At 42.2% G+C, this 24,998-nt stretch overlaps 1 protein-coding gene across 1 annotated transcript in view; it reads right to left on the bottom strand.

The window, feature by feature from the left end:
- LOC135701628 (uncharacterized) overlaps window positions 1–15,907 on the bottom strand; it is a 326,533-nt gene extending 310,626 nt beyond the window's left edge. The window contains exon 1 of the mRNA XM_065222475.1: window positions 14,274–15,907. The gene's annotated coding sequence lies outside the window, so the exon portion shown is untranslated. The remainder of the gene's footprint in view (window positions 1–14,273) is intronic.
- Window positions 15,908–24,998: the final 9,091 nt, after the last annotated feature.

The following is a 24,998-nucleotide window of genomic DNA, read 5'->3' on the forward strand; positions in this document are numbered from 1 at the left end:
AGAAATTGACAATTGTCTATGTGACAACTGCACGTTGAGACAACTTGCAGATGATGGCGTAGTGTCTATGACAGGGCCCAAAGGGGTCAACCTGCAAGGACCCTTACAGGATACCTTAGACAATTTGTCTACTTGGGCTATCCAGCTAGGTATCGAATTCTCCAAGGAGAAAACTGAGTTGGTCGTTTTTTCTAGGAAGCATAGCCCAGCACAACCAAAGCTTCAACTTTTGGGTAAACCGATCACGCATTCTATGTCCTTCAAATATCTTGGGGTCTGGTTCGATTCAAAATGCACCTGGAGATCCCACATTGAGTATCTGAGACGAAAATGCCAACAAAGGATCAATTTTCTCCGAACAATTACCGGAACGTGGTGGGGAGCCCATCCGCAAGATCTTCTAACGTTGTACCGGACAACGATTTTATCGGTTTTAGAATACGGTAGTTTTTGTTTCCAGTCGGCGGCTAAAACTCACATCATCAAACTGGAACGTATCCAGTATCGTTGTCTTCGTATCGCGTTAGGATGCATGCACTCGACTCATACGATGAGTCTAGAAGTGTTGGCGGGCATGTTGCCACTATCGGATCGGTTTTCGGAATTGTCCCTCAGGCTCCTCACCCGTTGCGAAGTTATGAACCCACTGGTAATCGAAAACTTTGAAAAGCTTCTTGAGCTGAACCCTCAAACTCGTTTTATGTCATTGTACTACGTGTACATAACACAGGATGTCAGCCCTTCACAGCATAATCCTCATCGTGTATGCTTCTCCGACTTCGGCAATTCAGTTAGTTTTGATTTATCTATGACGCGGGAGATTCGTGGAATCCCAGAACATCATCGTTCCATGATTGTTCCGTCAATTTACGCTGCAAAGTTTGGCCAAGTTGATTCCGCAAGATCGTTCTTCACAGATGGATCACTAATTGAGTCGTCCGCTGGTTTTGGTATTTATAACGAATTTCATAGCGCCTCTCGAATGCTTCAAGCTCCTTGTTCCGTATATGTTGCTGAACTGGCGGCAATACACTATACGCTAGAAACGATCGCCTCACTTGCACCAGATCACTATTTTATTTTTACGGATAGTCTCAGTTCTGTCGAAGCTATTCGCTCTATGAGGCCGGTAAAGCTCTCCTCGTATTTTCTCATGAAAATACGAGAGCTTTTAAGTGCTTTATCTTTAAGATCTTTTGTCATCACCTTTGCATGGGTCCCATCTCATTGCTCGATTCCGGGCAATGAGATGGCTGACTCACTTGCTAAGGTGGGCGCTATGGAAGGCGATATTTACGATCGACAAATCGCCTACGATGAATTTTTCTTCATTTATCGTCAACAGTCACTCGTCAGCTGGCAGAATAAGTGGAGTGAAGGGAGTTTGGGACGATGGCTATATTCGATCATCCCTAAGGTGTCGAAGAGTTCTTGGTTCAAGGGGTTGGATGTGGGTCGAGACTTCATTCGTATGATGTCTCGCCTCATGTCCAATCACTATTCGTTAAACGCTCACTTGTTCCGTGTTGGGCTGAAGGACAGCAATCTCTGTGAATGTGGACAAGGTTACCAGGACGCTGATCACATCCTTTGGTCTTGTGCGGAGTATCGAGGAGTCAGATCACATTTTTATGATTCCCTTCGGGCTCGAGGTAGACAACCTAATGTTCCAGTTCGGGATATTTTGGCTAGACGCGATCTGGAGTTTATGAAACTCATATATGTTTACTTTAAGAATATTAACATTAGATTGTAAGTTTTATTAACCTTGTGTTTAGTTTGTATTTTGTACGTGTGGGTTTTTTTTATGTTTGTTTTCAAGATGAATAGAAATTAGTTCATGTTTTAGGATTAATTAAATATTTGTATCGTATACCACATTTCAAACCTTCCTCTCCCTTTTCCCATCCAAAAAAAATTGTAAATCCCCACTAACCTCGAGACAACCGCGAGTATCCGGTCCAGCTCTTTTAACTTTAAATATAAGAAATCAATAATGTATAACAAAAATGATAACTCGGCTCTGTAAAGTTTATTCGATTGAGCCTGTACAAATAAAGTAATTAATAGAAAAAAAAAAAAAAAAATTCGAAAAAATAAACATCAGGCCAGTTTATTCGATTGAGCCTGTACAAATAAAGTAATTAATAGAAAAAAAAAAAAATAAATTCGAAAAAATAAACATCAGGCAGTGGGAGCTTTCACAGTTGTGCCTTTTTTTATTGTAGCTGATTTGGGATTCGATCAAGAACTGTTGAGGTGTGATGCTTTCGGTGTCTGTGCTCGATTCCACTGGGCCACGGCTGACTTCAAGATTGAGCTCGTTCAAATAGCATGAATTAAGAACAGCTCTCCCGACATGGAATGTACTGCAACTTTATGCTCGTTTTGCTAGAGTGAAGACAAATAGCACTGACAAATTTATGTTCCGTTTCGGTGGTGTGGTTTGTTCGAATTTTTCTTAATGCACCTGTGTGCAATAAATCAACGGCTAAATTATATGATTTGATAGAACTGGCTCATGAAGTTCGATAACTACTTAGGGCTGGAATCTGAATTAGCCGTGTAGAAGGCTTACAATTAGAATCATAGCAAAGTAAATATTACAATAGAATCATTTTTTTTCAATCTCAATACATTCTTTTCTGGAACCAATTATCATATGAAACAATAACAAACAAAGATTATTCAATACAGTATCATTGTTGTTAGTAGTATTTAGTTCAACTAATCATTTTAATGAGTGTACGTTAACATCGTTGAAAATTGTTTCAATAATTTATAAAGAACAATCATGTAAGATGTATTTTATTGGGAGCGATATTCATCCCAGAAAAACATGCAAAAACAAATGCTTGCTGTTGGATTTCTTAAAAGGCATTTCTATATGACTATTTAATGATTGGGATAGATCTGTTTACAATCTTCAAACGTCAAAAATCAAAGCAAGCTATTACAATGAGATATACATGTTTTCCTATACTGCAAAGTTAAATGACAGTCCAATAGTTTCTACATGTCTATTTACACGCGACATATCAACAAACGTCAAAAATCAGTAAAAGCAACTCCAATAAAATATACATGATTATCTTATAAGATATATATTTTAGTGAGCAATATTCATCATGAAAACAGGTATATTTTACTGAATTTTCTCATAGTGCAAACTTATATGATTTTTCATTAGTTTCTAGATGTCTGTTCCCACCCATGACATATCAACAGTTTTTCACCATGAAATATATCAGACAATATTCATATACTTCTTACCTTCGCTAACTACAAGTACTAAGTATGTGAAATTACGATAGAAATCATTCCATATCGCAGTCATAGTTTTTAAGTGATAATCCAATGGAATCTATCAATCATTACATAGAATGAATAAATCTGCTGACAGTGCTATGTTATAAGATGGATCCAATAAACGGTACATGTCGATTTATTTCAGTGTAGTTATAGAACGCCCAGTTAGCAAACAAGTGCAGCATGTGGTAGAATTAGCGTGAAATCTGTTTGCATAGCAGTGGCTATGAAAAGAGAAAGTCGATGAAGAGAATCGATCAATGCAGATAGGACCATTTGAAATGTTCATCGAGAATTGTGCAACGTCGAAGTTTGGCCGATGGTCGGAGCGACTGCAGGTGTCTTTTCGGATTTACAAGGTTCTGGAAGACGACAAACGTGATTACCTCCTGCATTTCATGGGCGGTGCCACCGACGACGTGCTGTGCAACAAGCTGAAAAATGAAGAATCGCATACGAAAACGTACGAAGCGATTGTGACTCTTCTAAAGGAGCATTACAGTCCCGCTGCTTTGGAAATTCTTGAAAACTTTAAATTTGTGAGCCGAAAGCAGCTGAAGCATGAATCACTCAGTGATTACCTAATGGACCGGGAAAAATTGGCCCAATCGTGCAACTTTGGGGATCACCTGGACAAGGCCATTCGTAATCAATTCGTTTTTGGGATCCGGAGCCGTAGTTTGCGAGTTAACCTTGGCGAAGGTGAAGGAGATTGGATTCGGAAAGGAAATCAAGACCAACAATTGAAAAGGACTCAACTCCATTTTGTAAGCAAACCTTGTAAGGCGATTTTGTCGCGAACCGAAGTCCGCCCACGCAAACCAACAAAATGAACAGGTAGGGGAAATTCTTCTCTACCCAATTGTGTTTTAGGTTTGAGAATGTAGGTTTTGGTTTGCAAGAAAATGGCCTTACATGGTTTGTTTACAAAATGGAGTTGAGGCCATTTCAATTGTTGGTCTTGAAATGTCTCACCACGGAACTGACGAGATGCATGGCTCCCGGTCAAAGACGGAGGTGCAACACATCGAGCATGGATCCAAGAAGATGAAGAAGGAAAATATTTTCCAGTCGTCGAGTTAAGCTATTTCCAGCAGAAGTTCCAGTCATCAAGCAAGCAATCAAGATGGACAGAAGAAGCACTGCTACCATAGAGATAACTCTAAGACCAGAAGGTCCCGAAGAAACGTGCTCAACTTTTTGGCTCAGCTCTGGTACTATCTTCGGTCCCAAGCTAATCGATTCACCCCTCGAAACATAGAAAAATCCACTAACCCCTCATTTTATCTGTCGTAGTCAACAATCAATTCGAAATTAACGATTTTAAATTGGCTCACTACTTGACTAGCCTATTGGTCCCAAGCAAATCGATTAACGTACCCCATTCTAGTATAAATTCCAGTACTACACTATGTTTGTTTTGATTCGCTATGAAAGTTTGACAGATAAAATGAGGGGTTCGTGGATTTTCGTTTGTTTCGAGGGGTGCATCGATTAGCTTGGGACCGAAGAGAGTACCAGAGCTGAGCCAATAAGTTGAGCTCGTTTCTTCGGGATCTTCTGGTCTTAGAGTTACCTCTATGGTGTAGTACTAGAATTTCGACTAGAATGGGGTACGTTAGTCGATTTACTTGTGACCAATAGGCTAGGCAAGTAGTGAGCCAATTTAAAATCGTTAGTTTCGTATTGATTGTTGCTGCTACCGCTGCGGGGATGCTGACCATTTCGCAGCCAAACCCGCATAAATGCGAACTATTACTTGACGTTACCGAAAATGATTAAGAATTGTTTATAATCCCTACAAAACTTTAATTGAAATGGCTATGGAAGTTTACATGAACGTTTGTGTGATACAGTTTTAACCTTATGTATTATGGTTTTTTGGAAGTGAACCTTACAAATAATGGGTTGTTAAGAACCATCACCATTTCAAATTCTTGTTTGCTCCATACAATTTTGGGAAAGGGATTATATTGGACCCATTTTATTTATGATCTGAGAACTTTAATGGTAATGATTATGGTAGTCGGTAAGGTTCATAGATGGTTTTGTAACATCGATCAACTTTATGTGGAATATATCGCGAATCGGTTGCCTGTAAATTACTGATTACAAATTCGTGAAATATTCCACGTAAAGTTGACCGAAAATACAAAACCATTAATGGTGCTTACTGGTAACCATAACCATTGCCATTAAAGTTCTCAAACCAAAAGGTTCTAATATAGCCCTCTCTCCGAAAATGTATGGAGAAAACAACTAGTTTGAATGGGAATGGTTCTTAACAACCCATTATTTGTAAGGTTCACTTCCAAAAAACCATAATACATAAGGTTACAACTATGTCACACAAACGTTCATGTAAAGTTCCTTAATCATTTCAGTTTAACCATTTTCGGTAAGATTAAGTAATGGTTCCCGTTTATGCGGGAATGCACGCATAAAGTTACTGTCTGCAACCACTGCAAGAAGAAGGGGCACCTTGAGAAGGTGTGCCAGTCCAAGCAGAAGGAGAAGAAGAGGACGAATGATGCACATCACCTGGAACTGGAAGAGCCCTGTACCAACAATGGCTTTTTCCATTTGAGCGCGGTTCGTTCGTGGTTTGGCTGGCAAGTTTCTGCTGGATGTGAACATCATCAGAAGAGGCAGAAAATTTGAGGTTGCCCCCGGTCGCCCGTATTCCTGATCAGCGTACAGGACGAAAAACGTTACTTTACAGACTTGGACATTCTCCCCACGACTACCCGACTGATAAGATAATGACATCGGTGTACTTGGTATGATGATGGTAGAAGTTGTTGCTAATGGTAAGGAACTCACATTACCACTGCAAGTCACGGAATTGAGCAGACACCCCCTGCTGGGCCGCGAATGGCTACTTGCTTTGAATTTAGAATTTCAACCGCGTATTCAGACCTGGTACTCACTCGGTTTCTTATTGCGGCGCAATGGATCAATCCATCGCCAGTCTGTTGAAAGATTTGTTCACTAAATTCTCACATGTCTTCGATGAACGCGTTGGTAAAGGTGTACAAGCTTCGCTGAACGTTCGTAATGATACAAAGCCTATGTACGTGAAGGCTAGATCGGTTGCTTTTGCGGTTTCGAGAAGCAGCCGACAAGGAGATCGACAAGTTCGTGAGTGATGGTATCTGAGAGAAGGTGGACCACTCAGAGTGGGCCACTCCTGTCGTGCCAAAAAGGCTGGTGGTAGGGTACGATTGTGCGGTGATTATAAGATCACCTTAAACCCAAATTTGCTCGTAGATGACCACCCACTTCCTACTGTTGAAGAATTGTTCGCAACCGTTGCAGGGGGAGAGCGGTTATCTAAGTTAGACCTATCCCAAGCGTAGTTGCAGCTAGAGGTTCGTCCAGAGGATAGGGACTTGCTTACTTTGAGTACCTATGTACGGTGTTGCTTCAGCACCAGCTGTTCTTCAGGGACTAATGGAACAGATACCCCAGTTTTTATAGATGATATTCGCATCACCGGTTCCGATGATAGAACTCATTTGCAAAGGCTAGAGGGAGTTTTTAAGAGGTTAGGTAAAATTTGGGTGTAAATCACGAGAAGTGCGACTTCTTCTCTGACCGGATCGAGTACTGGTCGAAAAAGACGGAATTCACAAACTGCGTGACAAGCTCGATGCGATTCAAAACATGCCAGTTCCTGAGAATAGGGAGCAAATTCGATCCTTTGTTGGGTTAATTACTTATTATTGTCGATTTTTCCCTAACTTAAGTACAATTCTATACCCGCTTAACAATCTTCTGAAAGATGATGTACCCTTTGTCTGGAGTAGGGAGTGTGAAAAGTTGTTCGCGTTTGTCAAGAAGGAAATGCAGTCGGATAGGTTCTTAGTCCACTAAGATCTATCACTTCCGGTGGTGTTGGCTACTGATGCGTCGCCCTACGGGGTAGGGGCAGTCCTCAGTCATCAGTATCGTGATGGTACTGAGCGACCATTGCAGTACACTTCTCAGACTCCAGCTCGAACACAGCAAAGATATTCGCAAATTGACAAAGAGGCTTATTCGATCATTTTCGGCAAGAAATAACATGACGATTCGTGCGTGTACGGAAATTTTCAGTACCCAAGGAATACTTTCAGTTTTCGTGAGGAATAACGGTCCTCAGTTCACTTCGGCAGATTTTGATAAATTCTTGAAAATGAATGGAGTTTTCTATAAGTTTAGTGCTCCTTATCACCCAGCTACTAGTGGCCAGGCTGAGCGTTTCATTCAGATGATGAAATCTTTAGATTGCAGTCGTTCCGAGGTACAAAGTGATTTGTGCAATATTCCCTTATCATATCGTAGGATGATTCACCCTACCACTGGATACTCCCCTTCGATGCTGATTTTCGGTCGCCAGATCCTTTCACAGCTTAATCTCATGGTTCCTTCGACGAACTCGAAAGGAAGCTTTAGAGCTTTATATTAGAGAATTATAAGTTGGTTACATAGTTACAGCCCGGGCATACGTCCTCGAAAACAACTGGGAATTTGGGATTGTTAAAGAGCGTCTAGGTAAGCTTCACTATTTGGTACAACTTAATGACGGACGGGTCTGGAAACGCCATATAAATCAACTGCGTAGCTTTTGGGCAAACCTTGAGAGTTTCTTAACAACAGCGCGGTGAAGAGATCGTTTGTCAAAATTCTAGCGGATGTTTTCGGATTTTCACGTACATCACGTGCTTATAAAATTCATAACTCACTAACCAAGCATTGTATAAAGAAAGTTGTGTAGTGACATGATAAGGAAATTAGCTCAGCAATCCATAAAAAAGTAGTTCCGTGAGGGCAGCCGCATGTTCTCGTGTGTTATAATTATACTACACACCTAGAAATACCTAATCTTACACGTGACGGAATCCACCTTTGACATAAATAATGAGATGTAAACAAACATATCATGTAAAATTAAGTGCTCCGAGGCTGAAAAGTTCAAAAGTACGTTTGATTGAGCTGATTGACTATTATGACTCAATTTTATGTCAAACTTGACGCTCGCATATGTAAATCTCAGAGCACCTAAATTTACATATATTTTTTTCTAAGAGTGTAAATAAATTTTTTGCATACGTTTTGTTCTTAAGTGGAATTCTATTAGATCCAGAGTCACCTGTCTGCGATCAGACCACATTTGTGATTTGGCAACCTAGTTTAAGTAGTTAGGTAGGTTTCTCAAGTTGGTAGGTTATCAAATTTTTAAATTCAAATGTTTTCGTTGTTCGTCCCATAAAATGGTATCCTGTAAACTAGCGCTAAACGCAATCATCACATTAGAATAACCAATTAACTAGAACAAAGATGAAGAGCCAAAGGCTAACCAATTCAAATATTTAAACCAAATGTTGAATCATAAAAAACCAGCAAATAAGCGTAATTTTTACAACTAAACAAAATACGGATTCTCTTTTTCCGTGACAAGCCGAAAGCCATCAGCCTTTCTCAAGGCTCACAAAGGGATAATTACTGCAAGTCGAGCATTTCGTAACCCCCATCCCATACCTTTGGTATTCCCCTTGTGCCGTACGACAGCCATTTCTAGCTGGCGCAGGTGGTGTAGTGGTAAGCGTGATTGCTTTCTTACCCCCAATGGGTCTGGCTCTGGGTTCAATCCCAGCCGAGGTCAATGGGATTTTTCTGAGGCATAAAAATCACTTCGTCTTCCTTCGGGGGAAGTAAAGCGGTTGGTCCCGGCACATGTTCGTTGAATGGGTGCGATATCCTACGTATGTGTGGGAGCTGCCTTCTTGCACATTCGATTGCCATCAGTGGATTGCCATCGATGTCCGTCGGTGATTGGCACTACACGCTTACTTCAGCTTACTCACCGAGTGAGTCGATCGTACGCAATTTCGTCTGATGCATTAGGTTGTCAAAATCTGAGTGAAGGAGAAATGTCAAACTGGGTAAAAGCCACTCATTCAGCCAAATCCGGGACTTAGAAAAACATGTCAACCGTTTCGGAGCAAACGCTCTAAGAAACGGCGAAATTATTGTTTAACACCGATGTGTATTAATGTAAGGTAAGGTAAGTAGGAATTGCATACGGAGGAGGTTTTCAGTTGTCTTCAGCTCCAGTTAAATGAATCTGGAGCTGGTTATTTCCATTTTTTATCAAAACAAATAAAAAAAAAAAACTTCTCGGCTGAAAATATTACAGAGTGGTTTTGACTCACAAAAATGCATTTTTCACCAAAACATGCCGTGCGACAGCTCTTTCTTTATGGATTTTCATGAATTTGTAATTAATTAACTCTTACTATAGGTTCCTCCGCCGGTATCCCGGTGGCTATACGATTAAATTAGTGAAAAATCATGAATAAAGAGCTGTCGCACGGCATGTTCTAGTGTATGAAGCTTGAGTCATTTCATATCCGGATCCACTGTTTATTTTACTGCAGTACATCTAGTAGTCGGGTCTGGAATGTTTTGACAGCAGTTTGTTTTGAAATGTTTCCTCTTTTAGTGCTGAAAAGTTCGCCACGATTCATTATGTTTAAAAGAAGTTATATGGGGAAATAGATGTAATGTCGACCTAAATGCCCCTAAATTGGGCCCATACATAAATTCAGCAATCGACTAAATTTTCAATAGCTACCAAAAACATTCATTAGTACCGTCCCATCCATTAGCCAACATTAGAGCCATTTCACCTACTCAATCAAAGCCACGAACGGAAAATTAATTTCGAACACCCACTTGGAAAATCCGACGTGGTCAGGTTCAAAAATCGATCGGCAGGATCATAGCAAGCATCGTAGTGGAACTAAGGATCGGAAGCTGCAAATGAAGGTGTTGCGAACGGTTTGGGCAAACTCAGGGCTGTCGGATAATGATATCGCCAATAAATTCAATGCCAGTCAACAACGCACCGCCAGAAGGATTCGTCAGCGAGAAGGATTTCGATCTTTTCGAGCCGGTAAGCAACCAAACAGGACACTGCAGCAGAATCTAGTGGCAAAAAGACGTGCCCGGAAGTTGTGCAATGAGGTTACGTACGTTACAAAGTACGAAGGATGTATCCTCATGGACGACGATACGTACGTGAAGATGAATTATGGGCAGCTTCCCGGACAAAAGTCGAGGTGCTGACTTTAGCAATTTCAAATTTGGTTTTGCCGATAAATTTGCAAGAAAGCTTATGATCTGGTAAGGTATTTGCAGTTGTGGACAACAAAACCCAGGTTTTCGTGACAAACAAGACTGGATTCCAAAATGTACAAGGCCTGAAAAACGTATTCTTTCGTACACAATGAACCTGTGAAGTTTTGGCCTGATTTGGCAAGCTTCCACTACAGTAGAGAAGTTCTACAGTGGTATCGAGACCAGAGTGTAAAATTATTGACTGCCTAGGCTGAGTGTGAAAGCACTGCACTATTCAATCCATTGCTCTGTGCAGACCGTTTGTACCAAACGGCAAAAGACGAGGCAATGAAAGAGCCAACAAACACATTCAGTCACTCACGAGCAGGCGACGCACACCGCTTGCCTTCGCTCAACAGCATGTAATTGAGTCATTTTTCCATAGAAAATGTACGCTCAGGCATTCAAAACAAATATTGGGTACCATCACGGCAGAATAAACGTGTTGACTGAGCTACTGACTGAGTGCCCGGCTGTCAGTGACTCGTTTACCTCTCAATCATTCAGACTCTCACGAGGCAGTGAATGATGAGGCAGATGGCAGTTCATATGAAAATGACTCAATGAACCTGACTGTTTTGCGCACTGATCGAGACAACTGGGTTTATTTCTTCGAAAAGGATATCAATCCACCCAACTGCCCTCAATTCCGTCCGATTGTGAAATATTGGGCAATTATCAAACAGAAGTTGAAGAAGAGTGGAAAGGTGAGTCGGGATGCGACAGAGATGAAGAGATGGTGAAACAAAACGGCCGCTCATGTTAGCCAACAGAGTGTCTAAAATATGATGAGTGGTATTCGAAGAAAAGTTTGGGATTTCATCAAAACCAAATCGAAACATTTTTTTGCTCTTTTTCCGTTAAAGAGCAATAAATGACCTTTACTTTAAGTGCCCAACATTTAAATTTCATTAAGATGGTTTCCGAGATACATCCGTTTTTTCGCGTCCAGATATTAAATGACTCAAGCTTTAAACGAAATTGTCCACTACTACAAGTTTTCTTCCGGGGGCATCCCGTGGTTCTGAGAGCGGCCAATGTGGTCAATAGCGGGGCGGTGGTGTAGTTGTGAGCGTGATTACCTCTCACCCCAGCAGGCCTATGTTCAATCCCAGTCGGCGCCGCCAGGATGTTCTGAGGCATAACATCTCTAATCACGCCTTCCTTCGGGGAAGTAAAGCCGTCGGTCCCCGGTGCATGAGTTGATGGGTCGATAGGTAGTGTCCAGGTGTGGGAGCTGCCTCCCTGGTGTCGGTATCATTGGTGCTCAGCACGGAAAACAAGATCGACGGGAAACAAAACAAGGGAAAAAAAATAATGTTGTCAATATCCTTCAAATTTATCGAAAGCCTACTGATGTAAAAGCACGAAAAAAGGACTGTCGTACGGCATGATTTGGTGTGAAAACTCAATATTACCCTGCTACAGGTCCCCTCAGGGGCATCCCGGGGGTTCGCGGCCAATGTGGTCAATTATCCATTCGATTGTTTTGCTGTTACATTGCAATTATCTCCTGCTACATGTTCCCCCGGGGCATCCCTGTGGTGTGGAGAGCGGCCAATGTGGTCAACATTCCATTTAAAGCCTATCGAAAGCCTATTCATGAAATACTATGAAGTATGAGCTGTCGTATGGTTTACTTTGGTGTAAAACCACAATTTCTCCTGCTGCATGTGTCCCCGTGGGTATTCCGTGGCTCCACTTAATGTTTATAGAAAGCCTATTCATGAAAAACCATGTAGAATGAGCTGTCGCACGGCATATTTGGTGTAAAATGCAATTGTCCCCTGCTAGAGGTTCCTCCGGAGACATCCCGGAGGTTCTGAGAGCGGCCAATGTGGTCAACGAAGCATTTAAAGTGTATCGAAAGTCTATTGATTAAACCATGAAGAAAGAGCTGTCGCATGACATGTTTTGAGTGATTATGATTAAAAGATCTGACCGCATTCAGAAAACTCTATCCAAACCGATTCCCGGGAAATGGCCATATCTCGGTTGGCTATAGGCCGATATTAGTTCTTGGTGTGTATTTACTAAAAATATCGATTTTTACTCGGCATCCTATAGAAAAACAAATCACAAATTTAGCAAGTTATACAAGTCCTCCGAAAACTCAGAATATCTCCGGTAACCGGTGACCATTTTTTTTTCGTGGGAGCTGCCTTCCTGGCCCGTCGGTAGCATTGGTGCTCAGCACGGAAAACAAGATCGACGGAAAAAACAAACCAAAGGAAAAAAAAAACACTCCAAAGGTGACCAAAAATTTGCCTTACCTAGTTATTTTGAGTATTCCCTGTATATAGCAAGGATCTAGAGATTTCGGTCCTGTTTGTTTAAGTAGTTTACCAGTACACTAGAACACCCTAGTGATCTTATTTCGCACTAAATTATCCACAGTTCAAACAACATTACAGAAAACAGCATCCTTGTATATAGTCAGGATCCAGAGATATTGTATGGACAGTATGTTCACAGGAGCACTGGACCCACCTAGTGAGAGAATTCTGAACTAGACAATACACTATAATTAGGGGATTTTAAGAGATATTAGGGGCTGTTCTTAAACTATGTAGACAGGGTCCAGTATAAGAGATGAGCGGATTCAAAACAAACTGCCTTGGCAACTTATGCCTAGGAGGTTTCTAGCAACACTGCCAATGCAATCAAGATAAGAGCTGCTGGATTGGCTCTGGCTTTGACATTTAGTTTGACTAAAAACCAGCCTGTCCGCTTCTCTCTTATAGTAGACCCTCTCTACACCATAGAGGAGGAGAGGGGAGGCGAGTGTCTACACGCAAACCAAAAATGTATTACATTTAATGTTAGTTTCATTTCCTGTCATCCTCCACAACGAATGATATAAGCTGACCTTGCAAACGATGCAAGCTTTTTATTTATAACATAGTAACTAGAATGACGCACACATTTGCCACGATTCTCTCCACTTCCCGCTCAGCTGGAAAAGCAGACGAAACCCAGTTATCGTACTATGAGCGCTTTTTATTCGCTCTTAGTCCACCCATGATCCAAAGCATGGAGGGAGCAGTGGATGAAGCACAGGTCTGATAATCGCAACGTTCGTGGTTCGAGTGCAGTCAGCAAACTTTTTTTTCGAAATAATTCATTTTCCTCACTAATACACTCCAATTTCCTGGGCTGCAGCTCATCCTCCATTCATGCGGTCTCCACTAACATCGGTCTCTGTTCCGCAATCTATTGACGGCAATCAAATGTGCAGGAAGGCAGCTTCCACACCTGCGTAGGATATCGCACCCATTCAACACACATGGACCGGGACCGACGGCTTTACTTCCCTTCCGAAGGAAGACGTGACCAGAGATTGTTATGCCTCAGAAAAATCCCACCGACCTCGGCTGGGATTGAACCCAGACCCATTGGGATGAGAAATCAGTCACGCTTACCACTACACCACCGGCGCCGGTTAACCTCCTGCGATGATGAAACCCTCATTATTGCAAGAAAATCTTACATCCTTTGTTGGGTGTACAGTCCATACAAATTTTCAAAAATACGTATGGGCGATTGCGTACGCGTAAGGAGGTAGAATAGAATTAAGGAATTAATCAAAGAGAATACAATCAACAAACGTTTGAAAACCACTATTTCAAGGGTATCATGCCGGTGGAATGAAGATTTATTAAACTGATTAAATCATCTTAGTGTAAATTATTGCATTATTTATCGGATTTGCATAAATTATTGCAATTTTAGACTTTATTCACTGTGTCCACAGTTTAGAACTGTACCAAAATCTTCAAACCAGATTTACATCTACCTACCTTAACTGCAGCGCAGTATCCGTTCCAGCGGTTGTCCATCAATCCACCAAAAAATCCTTCAACATTCAAAAGCAGCACATTTCCACTTTATAAAACATCCTTCTCAGATCCTTGCTGAATTATTTACAGCCTTTGGACGAGCGCTATTTCCTAATTCATGAACGGAGTAATTCACATCATTTGTGAGGGAAGAAACATGTCCATTTACGCACACCGAAACAAACTCACGCTTTCTGAATGATTTATTATCGTGAACCTTTTTCCAGCTGATTCCCGTGAAGACGACGACGACGATAACGACAACGAGCTATTCACAAACGACGCTGCACTGCTCTTCTTTGTTTGCTTTGGTTGAACTTTTTTTTTCTACATTCACTTCCCACATTCAATTCACCACCACTGCACGGTTTCCACGATTGGTTGCAAACTTGTTGAAGCACTCACCGGACAATCCCATTTGGGTGGATTTGCTATTTTTTTCACGAATGAATTCAGTGCGTACCTCACTCAGCTTTTCCCCAGCAGGAGTGAAATTACATGCATTAAGTGTGTATGATATATGTATGTATGTCTTGGCGAAACGTAAGGGAAGAAAACAACCGACAGGATTACACGACGACGACGACGACGACCGCCAGGCGACGTCTAGTGGCAGGGGGTTGGCGCCTTCCAACCGAGAAGAACTCCTCTCGGGCAGTCGTTTTGGTTGCTCCTTATTTCCTAACTTGCTCGAGTTTGGGATATGTGAGTGTGCGAAAGGGTACAACGCGAATTCTCCACCAAAGAAAAACCGATTTAATCCTTGGGATAGTTTCCACTCAGTATATTTTACCTATTCGCTGACTTTCTTCACATTCACCGGGGGACGGATTTTCTTCCTTCTGGCTAGTATCAATTTGCATAAATATGGAAACGAGTTTGGATCCAAGTTAATCTTGGAGCAAAGAACTTTTCCAGTTGGAGAGTGTTTATTTTTCTTCCGCTACCAAACAGAGCACACTTCTATTTTTCCTTTTCTTTTCCTCGGAAATGGCAAAGGTCTTGAACGAACCGGGAGCCCCGAAGCGTACTCGCGAACGCGACAGATTGGTAGTTTACGAAAAACTGAGAGCAACTTCGTGCATGGCTATCCGTTTTAAGGCTCTTCTCGACACCACCGAGTGAGCTGTGCCTCCATGTGTTTCCTCGGGGTGGTGAATTTCGTTTTTCCACCACCCTAGGAGTGCTCATGCGCACCGCCAACCACCCCATCAGCACCCATGCTGTAGAGGAACGTGTTTTGACGTTTTCCCACAGACAGCATCACTTCCATATGTCAGCGGCGGCGTAGAATATCCACCTTCTGTTTTGATCGAGCTTTCTCCCCTTTTTCGTCCTGCCGCGCCACACTCGGCAGCGGGGTGTTTTTGCTCGTGAGAAAATTGATTTTTCACCTGATCGGTGAAAGCTGTCAAGTTTCCGATTGCTGGAACCTTCCGCAAGCGTAACCGATTCTGCACTTTTAATCCACTCGAAGGAACCTTCAGGAACTATCACTTTCACTCGCGGACACCGAACCGAATGCAACTTTCGATCGTGGGAAAAAGAATCCTGGGAATCGTCTTTCGGAGCCCCCCCGGAGCACACAAAGGAATAATCCGCGTCCGTATCGCACAGTGTTGTTCTCGCGTTTACCCAACGAAGCTGTGTGTCACGAAAGCTGGTTTGTTGGAGAGATGAAAAACTGCTTTTCACCACGCCATCGGACTACCTAGCTACCGACCTACACATTTTCCAAAATCATGAGAATTTGTTTGTTCAATAGGTTTCACCACAAAACAAACGTGAATCTGCTCGTACTCTTGTCGGTGGTTCGGGAAAAAAAGAGAGCGATGGAGATAGAGAGAAAATGTGTTTTGTATTTTACTTTTTTCCTACTCACTGCGAACATTCGTTTGCTAAACTAGAGAGAGTTTGTTGTTTGTTCTAAACGTTTTGGAGGACGTTGTTTGCAAAAGTGACGTAGGCACACGGCTGTGTTTTAAAGATGCATAATAATAAAAAATAAAAAAAATCAGATAGTAAATTATGTTCGACTGGTATTTGACTGAATGTGACTAATTACGAGTTGATACTTACATTTAAATAGATTTCTGCAGGAAGTCAATAGAATCTTAATTGAGTCTGCTAGTGGACGGCTCGGATTTCATAAAGTTCAAACGAATATTTTGACGTAGGACTACGTCTTTGATTTCTATATGGGGGTACACTTTGTGAAAACCGAAAATGGAACATGTAACAAATTAAGAAAGATTTTGAACGTTAATAACTCAGCTGTCCCTGGTCCAATTTCAATAGTTTTATCACCAATCGTTCAGAAATATGGCTACGCATCGATAATAATGCTTCCGAATGTTGATTTTTTTTTAACAAGAAACTATTGAAAAACTGGTAAATGTCCAGAATTGTCCAAAACCGTTGAATTAACTAGCAAATCCACCAATTACCTACATGCATATGTTGATTCCCCAGCACAGTCGTCAGAGAGTAGTAAGCAAGGTTGCAAAGACTCAGTTCAGCTAAAACAATGTTTTTCTAAATTATGAAATAATTAGATGCCATGATCAAATTTTGAATTGGTAGGATACAAGAAGAGGTTGCAAAGAATGTGTTTGACATATTAAACCTGTTTATTTCACTTCATGAGAGTCACAATCAGCGATTTTTCACAAACTCACTCACTCACTCACTCACTCACTCAGCGATCAGCAAATCGCTGATTGTGACTCATAGAAAGCAAAATTTACAAGTTTTATGTTTCCAACGCATACTTTGTAACCTCTTCTTGTAAGTTACAAGTAAAACATGCCATCATACCATCTTTTTGGTTTTATTATTCCGAAAAACATTATTTTAGCTAAAATGAGTCTTTGCAACCTTGGTAGTAAGTAGACGAAACAAGTCGAAGTGGCATTCGCCTCCGATCCTCGGGCGCGTGTGAATAGGGAGGATGGAATTGCGTAATATTTTGCACACTCATCGGCATATTCAGAACCAACGCAAATTCTTCAAGATAACCACCATCCGTCGTCTGGCTCGCCGTGGCGGTGTCTGACGTATCTCCGGTCTGATTTACGAGGTGTGCTGAAGGTGTTCCTGAAAAATGAGATCCGTGATGCTGTCACCTACACTAAACACGCCAAGCGTAAGCGGTCATGGATGCCATCTACGTTTTGAAGTGACAGGGACGCACTCTGTTTGGTTTCGGAAGTTAAATCATCACCAACTTCGGCAACAAAACGGCTCTTTTCAGGGCCATCAAGGTTATTACAGTAAAGAGTAGGAATGGAATTCATCTGCCTGTTTGTCCATATTCAGAACCAACGACCGCACAAAATGCTCATGTAATCGAACTGGAAGCAGGGGTACAAATTATTTTGATCAACCTTGATGAACTTTGAATCGCCACGGCCGGATATTTTCGATGGAAGAAGCAACAATCTAGCATCTAATTCGACGAAGACGGCAGGAAACATTTGTGAAGCCGAGTTATTTACAAAAGAGAGTGTCGATGAAGAGAATCGATCAATGTAGATAGGACCTATTGAAAAGTGACGCGAGATTTGTTTTCCGTACTGAGTTCCAATGCTACCGACGCCAGGGAGGCAGCTCCCATATCTGGACCCTACCAATCGATCCATCAACTCAACCGGGGACCAACGGCTTTACTTCCCGAAGGAAGGCGTGATCAGAGATGTTATGCCTTAGAACATGCCGGTTGCGCCGACTGAGATTGAACCCAGGCCTACTGGGGTGAGAGGTAATCACGCTAACCACCGGCGCCGATATCTTTCAAGGCGAATGAGAACGACCCAAATTTGAGTTTAGTTATCTCAGATATAAGAAATAAAGGGCAGAAAGTCAGCGATGAGTAAATTTGCCTCATGTTTTCCCAGGTTTTTCCAGGATTTTTCAGGGAAAAATTCCAAAATTTGAGAAAAGTAAAGATTGGAATCACTCAGTCCATTGGTACTACTCCGAGACTGAATAAAATTTTCGTCAATTTCTTCATTTTCTGGCAGATTTTTTAGGTTTTCCACAAGAAATCCATGAGACAAATTTACTCATCGCTGAGTTCCTGCACTTTTGGCGATTATGAGTGAACTAAACTCAAATTTAGGTCGTTCTCATTCGCCGTGTACGCAAAAGGAAAAGAGCCAGTGTCGCTACTTGATAGCACGGACTGCTCATAATGGGAGGAGTCTTTGTAGCTTTTATACCACTTGGTTGCACATCATTCTGCTATTGCTATCATCACCGAGACGCATCTGAAGCCCGAACTGAACGTATTCCTTCCCGACTTCCGGCTCGCCAGACTTGATCGCACCTGCTCTGGAGGTGGAGGAGTGGCCATCGCTGCAAGACGGAACATCAGTTTCCGGCTGCTACCAAACTTCCAGCTGAAAACAATTGAAGCCATCGAAGTGGAGGTGAGCACATCACTTGGCCCAATCACCATCTGCCCCAAGCAAACCAACATCAGGGACGGGTCGTCAGTGGCCCTCCGCAAAGACATCATCAAACTCACCCGGAGGAGCGGGAACTTCATTATCGCTGGCGATCTGAACGCAAAACACCAAGCTTGGGGCAACGGTCGGAGCAATAGAAACGGCATCATCCTCAATGAAGACCTGCAAGAGGGCCACTATACCATCTTTGCCCCGGACTCTCCCACCCGGTTGAGTCGGTCTGGGGTCCATGCGACCATCGACATCTTCGTAAGCAACATGGGACACAACGTCTAGCAACCTGTGGCATTCCAGGAGCTGAGCTCGGACCACTACCCGGTGGTGGCCGAAGTTGGATCCTCGGTTAACCGATTCGAAGCTTCCCGGCGCAACTACCAGTGAGTCAACTGGGCGCAATATCAACACTGCGTCGACACAACCATCAACTACGATGCCCAACCGGGAACGTCGGAAGATGTTGACCGGTGTCTACAAACCATCGAGGAGGTGATTTCCCGGGCCAGGGAATAACACGTGCCAGTATCCAGACAGGTGAGTAACACTCTGCACCTTGACAGCCCTACCAAAGATCTCATTAGACTCCGTAACACCATTCGTAGGCAGTACCAGCGTACTGGCCTGCCTAACTTGAAGACCAATTGTAATCGATTAACAAAGATCATTCAGGCCAGGTTGGTGGATCTCAGAAATAACGATTTTGCTAGTAAGATCCGCTCTCTCCCAGATTGTGCTAAGCCCTTCTGGAAACTTACAAAAATTCCTAAAAACAAGCCTAGGCCCATTCCCCCACTGACCCCACTGGATCGTCCCGGCGACCCAGTGGTTCATCTGATAACTCCTGAAGAGAAGGCTGCCACGATAGGTCAACACTTCGTCAGCTCCCATAATCTCGGACAAAACATCATCAGCCCTCATGAATCTGAGGTTGCTGAAAATGCAACCAATCTTCTTCAGATTCCTAACATTTTTCCAGATCTGAAATTACGGCTGACGAACTGTTGGCCTATATCAAATCATTTAAAAACATGAACGCCCCAGGTTTCGACAACATCCTGAATCTGGAACTCAAACACTTGAGTTCCAGATTCTACAACCATCTGATTTTTAATCGTTGTCTCTGTTCGCAGATGACACATCCATCGTCTACAAGGGTAGGGTCATCGGAGCTCTGACTGCCAAACTTCAGAGAGGCCTGGACGTCCTGCCTGAATATTTCAACAGCTGGAAGATCCGTATCAACGCGGCAAAGACCCACGTCATTATATTTCCACACTCTAAATCTCCTAGACTTGTTCCGTCGGAGAATAACAAGATCTGCCTGAACGGCACTGTGGTGGAATGGTCCAAAGAGGTCGTGTACCTCGGGCTAACACTAGACAGCAAGCTTCTTTTCAGGGAGCACGTTGACAAAACAAAAACCAAGTGCAACATCTTGATAAGATCGTTGTATCCACTTATCAACAGGAAGTCAACCCTGTCTCTGAAAAATAAGCTTGTTGTCTACAAAAAAATTATCCTTCCTGTAATCGAGTACGGTATGCCAATCTGGGAGAGTTGCGCAAAATGCCATCACCTTAAACTCCAAAGGATCCAGAACAAGATCCTTAGGATGGTCCTAAACAGTCCCCCGCGGACTAGAAATTCTGAGATCCACTTCCTGGCTGGAATTCAAACATTAGAAAAACGGAGAGTATTCATCCTGGAAAGGTTCAGAGACACCTGTCTGAGATCAATACGTGATTTAGCACGTTAGGTTAAGTTATACTAGTAGTTAGGTAGGTTATCACTTTTTTCAATTCAAATAAAACACATCCCCAAAGGGATATTCTGTAAACTAGTTGAAAACGCAAATATTAAATTAGAATATCAAATTAAACAAAGATGAAGAGCCAAGTAGGCTAATCAGTTAAAATGATAAATCAATGTACTACCATAATCAACAGAAATAAAAATAATTTTACTACTACAACATCATTCGGCTTTAACCTGAAAAGATATAAAAGAGCGCTGCTGTATGGCATTAGCTCATTTTCGCTTCGGACGGCGTGGTGAACAGCAACAGCAGCAGTAGGAAGGTGGTGGCTAGTCCACTCTTCCACACCCAACTAGCATCTATTGACTGGTCGTGGCAAAGGAGGAAAAGGTCTGGTAAAGGAGGCGCCAAGCGTCATCGCAAAGTTCTTCGAGATAACCGCCACCGGTCGTCTGGTTCGCCGTGGTGGTGTCAAACGTATCTTCGGTCTGACCTACGAGGTGTGCTGAAGGTGTTCCTGGAAAATGAGGTCTGTGATGCTGTAACCTACACAGCGTAAGTGGCCATGGATATCCTCTTCAATAAAACGGCCCTTTTCAGGGCCATCAAGCTTACATCAGTAAAGAATTGGAATAGAATTTATCTGCGCTTGGTTGTCCATATTCAGAACCACAAGCCCCCAACGACCACACAAAATGCTCTCCAGAGTTGTTATCTTGTAACCAAACTTGGAAGCAGGGACGCAAGTGATTTTGATTGATTCTCTTAATCAACTTTCTCTTTGAAAAAGATTTCTACAAATTTGGTACGCCTACAATTCAAAAACGGAAAGAGTTGAGATAATGCTATGGGATGGGATAATATGACCATCAGTGCCAAGCTCACAAATGCTCATTACAGCTAAAAAGCTATTTTTCGGATTTATGAAGCTATGATATATTTTAATGACAATTCTTATTAACAAGATGCAAGAAGAGATGGTAAAGTGTGTGTATGACACATAAAACATGTCAATTTAGCTTTCAGAGGGTCAACAATAGCGATTAGCTGTAACGATGAGCGAGCAATCAGCGATCACAAAATCGACCTGCTTGAGACCTTCTGAAAGCAAAATTGACAAATTTTATATGTCATGCCAAACTTAACCACCTCGTCTTGCATCTTACAAATAAAAATTATCATTATAGTATCTCATTGTTTCATAATTACGAAAAATAGCATTTTAGCTGTAATGAGCAATTGTAGGCCTGATCAGCGCTTATTTACGTGTTTTGCAAAACAAATTTAATGGAATTCCACCCATAATCACTGGAAGAGCTGCAGAACAGTCATCTGGGAAATTTTTTAGCCAGACCTGTATTGAAGTTGGCACGGGGTGGTATCCACTAGTTGCCTAGTGTAGCTCCACTAAAGCCCATTCCTTACTCTCTTCTCTGCCTGCCACGCTGAAGCGACTACTTCGAGGGGGCTGGCACTTCTCATACTCTCAGTACTCAGCTGGCGTTGCTAGATCACTGCTCCTCTCTCCATTCCAAGGGCCTTCCTCTGCACACATTTCATCGACGACATTCTCAACGTTATGGACAGGCAAAACCCTTCGCACTGTCTCGCACCTTGGACAGTCGAAGACCACACTCCGGACAGAGGGGTGACGCTGCGTGTCCGAACCGATGCAGGTATTTCCTGAGGCAGCCGTGACCAGACAGGAACTGCGTCCGGTGGTGGTTGACTTCTTTGTGTTTTCTGTTCACCTAGGTCGAAAGAATCGGTGATAACCGATGTGTCCATTTACCGTTATCCACCGTGTTCCACTCCTATTGCTACTTTGCCAAAGACTCCGCTTTCACCACTTTCCGTACTCTACCGGCTTCTCTCCGACTGTAGCACTCGCTGTCCTCCGACGGGTGATGCCGATAGGGATCATTCCGGCGATAGCGCATACTACTTTCGATGAGATGGTTATTTACGCGCTCACGACTCGCATGGCCATGAGCCGGAACGTACTGCTCAGTTTCCTTTGTTTCTGCTTCGTTTCCACCGCTGCAAACCAGGCTGCACCGCCATACCTCAGTATCTAGTCAGAAGATATTGCTAGGAATAGAGTTGTTCAGCATGATTCTAGCTATTGTGTTGATGGCCTTCCAAGCATTCTCACAGACATATTCGACGTGGCTGTTGATGTTTAGCCGGTCATCGATCGTCCCAAGTATTTCAACACGCTTCGAGACAAAGGCGTGCGATGTACCAAGGATGAAGCCTTGTGGAACTCTCGTTGTGATCCTAATCGATCTCTGCCCCATATCTGCCTCGTAGAACATAACCAGGTTCTGGAAGTAACTCATCAGAATCCTGCACAGGTAGTCAGGAACCCTTATTCTATGCAGCGCTTTGGCAATGACTTTGAACGCGCTGTTGAACGCATTCTTGACGTCGATCATTATCACGGTGCAATATCGATCTCCTCTTCGCTTCTGTTTGGACGCCTTCTCGGCTCTCTCGACCATTGCCGAATTGCATCCTCCGTTGATCTCCCTTTTCGGAATCCAAACTGCCTCTCCGACAATCCAAAACAAGCATTGTCCCTTTCAATTGTCGATGTTATTTATCTCCGTTGAATTCGAGAATTTACGATGACAAAATCTCTTGAAAATTGAAAATCAATCAAAACTTTTATGTACAACTCAATGAAATATATAATGTTCTTTTTTTTTCTAAGAATTAATGTTGCTGACAATGAAGCAATGTTTTTATTACAATTGCAAAAAAAAACCCGAATTTATCCACCCTTCTTACTTATTCAAGTTTATTTATTTTATTGTCATTATCAGTGACTAAGCCCCCCACCCCCGTGTCATCCAGTGACGCTACGCCACTGCCTTATCATCGTATTTTAATGCGATTTAATGGGTTTTAATTCAATTCATATTCAAGCAACTTCCCCGGGGTACTCGGAACATGTCCAAGTGTGTCCAATGTGGTCTGGAACACTTAACACGACTCGCATTGATCTTATTTTTGAATTCTGTAGTAATTTGATGTGTCGCATGATGGTTTTGATACGTTCTCCGTTAAATCCAGCGTGAAGGCCCATATTCACCGGATCTTATTCCGGCCATATCTCCGGAACCGGTTCACCGATTCCAAAACCGTTCAATAGCGTTCAATGGGACCCCAAGACCTATCATTTGGCGCCAAGTTTGTCCAAATCGGTTGAGCGGTTGCTGAGAAACGTGAGCGCATTCATTTCGTTACATACACACACACATACACACATACACACATACACACAGACATGTTCCGATCTCGTCGAGCTGAGTCGAATGGCATATGACACTCGGCCCTCCGGGCCTCGGATCATAGTCGGTTTTTCAAGTGATATCTATACCCTTCTTTGTAAGAAGGGTAAAAAGAAACAGGTTTTCCGTGGAAAAAAAATGATTTTTCCAGCAAACAGCAATTCAAAACTAATAATTCCTGGTAGGAGTAGGAGAAATGACGGCTTCGGCATAACAGACTATTTTCGGCAACCCAAATTGAAACACTATTTTCACTGGATTTTCTTACGAAAACACTTCGCTGAATGCATGCAAACGATTCTTTATGCTTTCAGCTTCAATTTTACTATATTTTTACTACTGAGAAAAAGCAATCTAGCAGGGTTTTCTTGAAATGAAACACACGCACTACAAATTGTAGCTGATTTCGAGTTGCCGATAATAGAACAGCAGATTTACATGCAGTTCAAATGGAACGGTTGCCGAAGAAAAACTGGTTGCCAACAATACTCGCTCTCACTAGAGAAGATTGGAGCTTTGTAAAAGCGTTTCAAAACAGTTTTTGACAATTCTTTCGACTGAAATTGTTAGAGCAGCTGGCAGCAAAAGATTGTAAACAAACCAATACTGCATATGTGTGCGTTCCATAGAGAAAAAGGCTATAGAAAGAAGGTCGCTGCTTAGGTTGCCGAGAATACGTATATTACCCTATATTATATTGATGTAAATTAATTAAAATGTAAAAGGTACATTGAATGAAAGACCTGTGCGTTGAATTGATTGATATTTGAATGAAGATGCCCTTAAAATCGTCACTTGTTAATTTCACCCCGTATGTACATTTTACCCCCGCTTCACCTAAAATTCACATTACAGCAAAGTGTAAGAATAACAATTATTCGTACCGTAGAGTTTGAGAATTCATGCTACAAAATTCAAAAATTTTGTGAAATCTGCAGGCTGACAAAATCGGGAGCTGACAAAATAGGGAAATCACTGTATTTATTTTAACTCGAATCAACAACGCAGTAAGCCTGGCCGTTTTGATCATTATGTCATATCAAGACCAACAATTGAAATGGCCTTAACTCCATTTTGTAAACAAACCTTGTGAGGCCATTTTCTCGCGAACCGAAACCTTCATTCGCAAACCTAAACCACAATCGGGTAGAAGAGAATTATACCTACC

This window comes from Ochlerotatus camptorhynchus, unplaced genomic scaffold (assembly GCF_037179485.1).
Source record: "Ochlerotatus camptorhynchus isolate MF236.1 unplaced genomic scaffold, CSIRO-AGI_Acam_v1.1 ptg000170l, whole genome shotgun sequence".
Lineage (NCBI taxonomy): Eukaryota > Metazoa > Arthropoda > Insecta > Diptera > Culicidae > Ochlerotatus > Ochlerotatus camptorhynchus.